Below are 6,850 nucleotides of genomic sequence, written 5' to 3'. Positions count from 1 at the left end.
CCGGCAGAGACTGGGCCCCAGTCTGTCTTGGTCTCTCTGTCGGGTCCAGCACAGGGAACCCGCCAGAGGAGAGCAAGGCCCACGGATGAGGCACCCCCAGCTATCACACTGCCTTTGCGCCCCATTGGGGGAACGGTCGATGATGGGGCCAGGGGTGACATGCCCACTCTCCAATACTGGCCCTTTTCCTCCTATGACTTGTATAACTGGAAAAATAATAACCCTCCATTTTCTGTGGACACCTCCAGATTAACAGGGCTCTTAGATTCCATCATGTATTCCCACCAACCTACTTGGGACGATTGCCAGCAGCTCCTGGGGATCCTCTTCACTACGGAAGAGACAGAGCACATTCTCCTGGAAGCCAGGAAACTAGTCCCCGGGCCAGATGGGCGACCAACTCAACTCCCCACCCTGATTGATGAGCGCTTCCCATTAAGACGACCAACCTGGGACCCAAACACCCTGGAAGGTAGGGAGCATCTGTCCCTCTATCGCCAGACTCTAATGGCGGGTCTCCGTGTGGCGGCCAGAAGGCCCACTAATTTGGCTAAGGTAGGTGAGGTTCTCCAAGGGCCTGACAAAACCCCCTCTGCCTTCCTTGAAAGGCTCATGGAAGCATACAGGAGGTATATGCCTTTCGATCCACAGTCTGAAGAATAGAAGGGGGCGGTAGCGATGGCCTTTATAGGACAGTCAGCTGCAGACATAAGACGCAAGTTACAGAGATTAGATGGTTTACAGGGACTGAGTTTGAGAGATTTAGTCAAGGAAGCAGAAAAGGTTTATTATAAAAGAGAAACTGCAGAGGAAAAAGAAGCTAGGTTAGAAAAAGAGAGAGAAGAAAAGGAAAAACAAAGAGAGAAGTGGCAAAATCAAAATTTATCATGGATCCTGGCAGTGGCAGTGAAGGACAACTCAGGGCGTCGAGGCAAAGGAGGCCGCCCGCCTTTAAAGCCTAACCAATGTTCATACTGCAAGGAGGAAGGTCATTGAGCCCGAGAGTGCCCCAAAAAACAGAGAGGATGAGGCCGGTCAGTCTTGGCCCTTGAGGACTGAGGAAGTCAGGGTTCAGAACCCCTCCCCGAGCTCCGGGTAACCTTTGAAGTGGAGGGGACCCCAGTCGACTTTGAAGTAGATACGGGAGCAGTCTTTTCAGCAATACAACAACCACTTGGGCCACTATCTTCCCGCAAGTCTCTAGTCCAAGGGGCCAACGGGAGTAGAGAGAGACCCTGGACCACTCAGAGAACAGTCAACTTGGGGAAAGGTACTGTGCAACATTCTTTTCTGGTCCTCCCTGACTGTCCCGCGCCTCTCCTGGGGAGGGATCTCCTGACAAAATTAGGAGCCCAAATAACTTTCACTGCCCAAGGACCTGAATTAAAGTTTGCCCATCCCATGGTCGGGGACCTCCGCCTCCTCACTCTAGAACTCCCAGCAACAGAGGAATATCGGCTGTATGGGACCACCATCCCCACAGCCCAACTGACCATGGTCCCCACAGGATTGGGAAATGAAGAATGGATCCGCAGGTTCCCAGAGGCTTGGGCAGAGACGGGGGGACCTGCACTGGCAGTAGAACAGCCACCCGTTGTGGTCACCTTAAAACCCACAGCAGTTCCGGCTCGGGTAAGACAATACCCCCTCAGCCGAGAGGCCAGAGAGGGCATTAAACCCCACATAGAACAATTCCTAGAACTTGGCATACTAAGACCATGCCAATCGGATTGGAATACTCCGCTCCTGCTGGTAAGGAAGCTGGGAACTAATGATTATAGACCCGTCCAAGACCTATGGGAAGTAAACATTCGAGTAATGGACATACACCCCACAGTGCCCAACCCCTACAACCTTCTAAGTGCACTGCCACCTGAACGAAATTGGTACACAGTTTTAGACCTGAAGGATGCTTTCTTCTGCCTGCCCCTCCACCCGGACTCTCAGAAACTTTTTGCCTTTGAATGGTCAGACCCTGAGAAAGGGAGAACAGGGCAGTTAACTTGGACCAGGCTCCCACAGGGATTAAAGAACTCTCCAACCATCTTCGATGAGGCCTTGCATCGGGACCTCCGAGAGTTGCGAGAGACAACCCCCGAGGTCACTCTCCTCCAATACGTTGATGACCTCCTACTGGCAAATGACAACCGAGATTCCTGTAGGCGGGGGACAGAGAAACTGCTGGGTACCTTGGCAAAATTGGGATGTAGAGCATCCGCCAAGAAGGCACAAATTTGCCAGAACTGAGTCACCTTTCTCGGCTACTCTCTTGAAGGAGGGAAAAGATGGCTGACAGACGCCCGAAAGAAAATGGTGGCCAACATCCCAGGCCCATCCGATCGCCGTCAACTGCGGGAGTTCCTAGGTGCGGCAGGGTTCTGTCGCCTATGGATCCCAGGATTCGCCGCCATAACTGAGCCGTTCTCCCCCTTACTCAAGGAAAAGAACTCCTTTGTCTGGCAAAAGGAACACCAGACAGCGTTCGAGACGCTGAAGAAGGCACTCCTGCCGGCACCTGCCCTCGCCCTTCCTGATGTGAGTAAGCCCTTCACCCTGTACCTCCACGAGAAAAAGGGGGTGGCGGTTGGTGTACTAGAGCAAGCTCTCGAACCCTGAAAAAGGCCCGTCACCTACTTATCCAAACGACTCGACCCAGTGGCTAGAGGATGGCCCACTTGCCTTCGGGCAGTGGCAGCAGCAGCTACTCTGGTGAGAGACGTGGACAAATTGACTCTGGGGCAGCACCTGACCATCATTGCTCCCCATGCGCTGGAGAGCATTGTTCGCCAGCCGCCTGAGTGATGGCTGAGCAATGCCCGGGCCACCTATTACCAGACAACGCTACTAGACCGATGACCACATCACATTTGGGCCCCCATCCCTTTTGAATCCAGCCACTCTCCTCCCAATCTCCCCAGAGGAGGGTGAGAATGAATTAGTCCATAACTGTGAGGCCATCCTAGCCGAAGCGACCGGGGTCCAAAAGGACCTAACAGACCAGCCTCTAGCCCATTCTGATCTGATATGGTATACGGATGGCAGCAGCTTCCTGAGTGAGGGGCAGAGGAAAGCAGGAGCAGCCATAGTGGACAAAAATCAGGTAATTTGGTCTAGTAGCCTCCCGGAAGGAACTTCAGCCCAGAAAGCAGAATTGATCGCGCTCACACAGGCTCTCACCATGACTGCAGGGAAACGGGCCACAATCTATACTGACAGCTGGTATGCGTTCACAACAGTGCATGTGCATGGGGCAATATATCGAGAGAGAGGGCTACTAACATCGGCTGGAAAAGAAATCAAAAATAAAAAAGAAATTGAGGCCCTATTGGAGGCTGTAATGTTGCCCCGAGAGCTGGCCATCATACATTGCCCTGGGCACCAAAAAGGGGACTCCCCAGTGGCAGCGGGAAACAGGAAGGCCAATCAAGAGGCAAAGGAGGCTGCCCTCCGGGCCATTCACGCCTCCACTCTGGAGGATCCAGCTCCTGAAGAGACTCCACCCCCGGAACCTCTGAAAGACACTCTGGAAAGGATCCACAAATTAACCCATCTGGGCAGCAGAAAATTGATCCAGCTGACTACAGAACATAAGACTCTCTCCCCATCTGAGAAGAAACAAATGACAGAGAAGGTGGTAGCTGCTTGCCGGGCCTGCCAGCAGGTAAATGCATATCCTGGGAAACTGGCCCCTGGAAAAAGACTATGAGGAACCCGCCCTGGCCAGCATTGGGAAGTAGACTTCACCAAGGTAAAGCCAGCTAAGTATGGCCTAAAGTACCTGCTAGTGTTTGTAGATACCTTTACAGGATGGGTAGAAGCCTACCCCACCAAAAAAGGAGACTGCAGCAATAGTCGCTAAGAAAATCCTGGAAGAAATCTTCCCAAGATTTGGACTGCCTCAGGTAACTGGGTCAGATAATGGCCCAGCGTTCGTGGCCCAGGTAAGTCAGGGACTGGCAAAAATACTGGGGATTGACTGGAAGCTGCATTGTGCATACAGACCCCAGAGCTCTGGACAGGTAGAAAGAACTAACAGAACTATTAAAGAGACCTTAACCAAATTAACCATGGAGACTGGCTCTAAAGATTGGATGATGCTCCTACCGTATGCCCTCTTTAGAGCTAGAAATACCCCTTCCTTCATGGGTCTTACCCCCTTTGAACTGCTCTTTGGGTGTGCACCCCCAGTTAAGAACCTAACCCCCCAGCAAGGAGAAATCATGCCTTCCCCTCTGTCTGACAGGCTGCAAGCTTTAGCATCTGTCCAGCATACACTGTGGAAGCAGCTGTCCGCGGCATACCAACCCGGCGGGGACAGCGCTGCCCATCAGTTCCATGTGGGGGACTTCGTATACATCCGCAGACACCAGCATCAAACTTTGGAACCCCGGTGGAAGGGACCATACCAAGTCCTGCTGACCACTCCGACGGCAGTCAAAGTGGACGGGATTGCTGCCTGGATTCATGGCTCCCATCTCAAACCTGCCCCTGACCTGGATGCTGATTTGGACTGGACTGTGGAGCGGACTGAGCATCCCCTCAAACTCTGCATTAGGCGCAGAAGCCGGCCAGACAAACCCCCACCAGCCACAACCACAAACTTGGCAAGTGATATCTGGGATGGGGGATATGGTGTGGAGAGTGTCTAGCTCAGACTACCCGCTGGGAACCTGGTGGCCTACACTCCAGCCAGATATCTGTCAGTTAGCAGCCGGACTAGACACCTGGGACTTGCAGGGGAAGGAACCCGGTAGCGAACTCCCCATAACAAGTGAAGGAAAAATGAATGATGGAAGGCCTCAGGGATGCGCCACCCCCTGGAGGAGATGCCTCCTCAATTATTTGTCATTCTATGTATGCCCCCAAGATGGTAGAAAAAGAGGGGAGATTCATAGGTGCGGGGGACCAGAATCCGTATACTGTAAGGCTTGGGGATGCAAAACCACTGGAACCACATATTGGAAACCTAGCTCTACATGGGATTGGATCTGAGTAGGGTGAAACATCACTTATCCTGAACCGGCCTGGGGCCCTTAACCAGTTCATCATCCTTGCCACCCAGATGACCTTGCACCTAAGGGTAAGCATGTCACGGGATGCCAGAACACCTCCCTGTGAAATGTACTAAACATAACCTCCACTACTGAAGGAAAAAAAATCCACATCTCTAGCTGAATGGTACAAAGGTCGGACTTGGGGTTTGAGATTCTATGCTCCCGGACATGATTTTGGGCTTCTCTTTAAGATAAGGCTAAACAAGGTTAATACACTAGTACACCCAGCTATTGGCCCAAACTCGGTCCTTCCGGACCAAAAGGGGCCCACGCCTAAAATCTATCAGCCTGAGATTCGCCCCACACCCCCGAAAAGCATTTCAGGCCCTCCAACAACTCCCCCAGGGCTAGGGACAGGAGAAAGTCTTATAAAGTTAATCAAAGGAGGATATCAGTCTTTAAATTCAACCTATCCCAATCTCACTGAGTCCTGCTGGATCTGCCTTCAGCTCAGCCCTCCTTATTATGAGGGGATGGCTATGAACGAAAGTTTCACTTACAACACCTCGGCTAGCTGTGATTGGGGGACCAAGCATATGTTAACTTTACCTGAAGTAACAGGCCTGGGAACCTGTCTAGGACATACCCCTACCTCTGTGCCCACATAGAGAACATAACAACCACAAATGGGTCCCTCTTCCTTGTCCCGGCCCTTGGCCTATATTGGGCATGCAGTACAGGACTCACCCCGTGTGTCTCGGTTGCAAGTTTCAACCAGTCTAGAGACTTCTGTGTCCTTGTCCGAATCTACCCGAGGCTAGTCTATTACCCAGCTGAAGAGTTCGAGGAACATTTTGCGGGCAGGACTAGGTTCCCCAGAGAACCTGTCAGTGCCACCCTAGCCGTGTTGCTAGGAGCAGGAGTGCTAGCCGGGGTAGGAACCAGAGCAGCAGCATTAATTGAAGGCCCTAGGCAGTTGGGGATCCTAGAAGCGGCAGTCCAACAAGACCTGAGAGCAATCGAGACGTCCGTTACTGCCCTAGAAAAGTCTTTAACTTCGCTATTGGAAGTGTTCCTGCAAAATAGACGAGGACTGGACTTACTGTTCTTAAAGGAAGGTGGTCTGTGTGCTGCCCTGAAGGAAAACTGTTGCTTCTACATGGATCATACAGGTGTAGTAAGGGAATCGATGACCAAACTTAGAGAAAGATTAGATGCCAGAGAAAAGAACTTACTAGGCTCTCAAAGCTGGCTTGAGGGATGGTATAATCAATCCCCATGGCTAACTATATTATTGTCAGCCCTCACAGGACCATTTATTGTATTAATTCTTATCCTCATGATTGGACCATGTATCCTCAATCGAATCTTGGCTTTTGTACGATCCCAGGTAAATGGGGTTAAGATGATGATCCTGAGACAACGATACCAGCCGGTATCTGGCAGTGACCTTTAGGATTAAAGGTCGGCACAAGAGAAAGTGGGGAATGAAAGGCCATTGTAAGGGAAACAAGCCTAACTGACCCTAATAGTACTGTCCACATACTCTTGATCCTTGAGATTGAAAGTAAACCCCAGCCTGGAAAAATATACCCACTGGTGCAATTGTGACACAGCGTCATTGAAGTATCCAACCAATTCACTGAACTATTGACTTACAAAGAGCTACACCTTTATAGAAATGTGACTCTCACTGGGCAGTGGTGGCACACACCTTTAATCCCAGCACTCGAGAGGCAGAGACAGGCAGATTTCTGTGAGTTTGAGGCCAGCCTGGTCTACAGAGAAAGATCCAGGACAGGCACCAAAACTACATGGAGAAACCCTGTCTCGAATAACCAAAAAAATAAATACAT

The 6,850-nt window shown here is 51.2% G+C and overlaps 1 pseudogene; it reads left to right on the top strand.

The window, feature by feature from the left end:
- The first annotated feature begins 243 nt into the window (after positions 1–243).
- Positions 244–5,662, top strand: LOC118586921 (annotated as a pseudogene).
- Positions 5,663–6,850: the final 1,188 nt, after the last annotated feature.

Source organism: Onychomys torridus, chromosome 7 (genome assembly GCF_903995425.1).
Source record: "Onychomys torridus chromosome 7, mOncTor1.1, whole genome shotgun sequence".
Lineage (NCBI taxonomy): Eukaryota > Metazoa > Chordata > Mammalia > Rodentia > Cricetidae > Onychomys > Onychomys torridus.
Note: the sequence above shows the minus strand (reverse complement) of the source record. Positions and strands in the feature narration are given on the sequence as shown.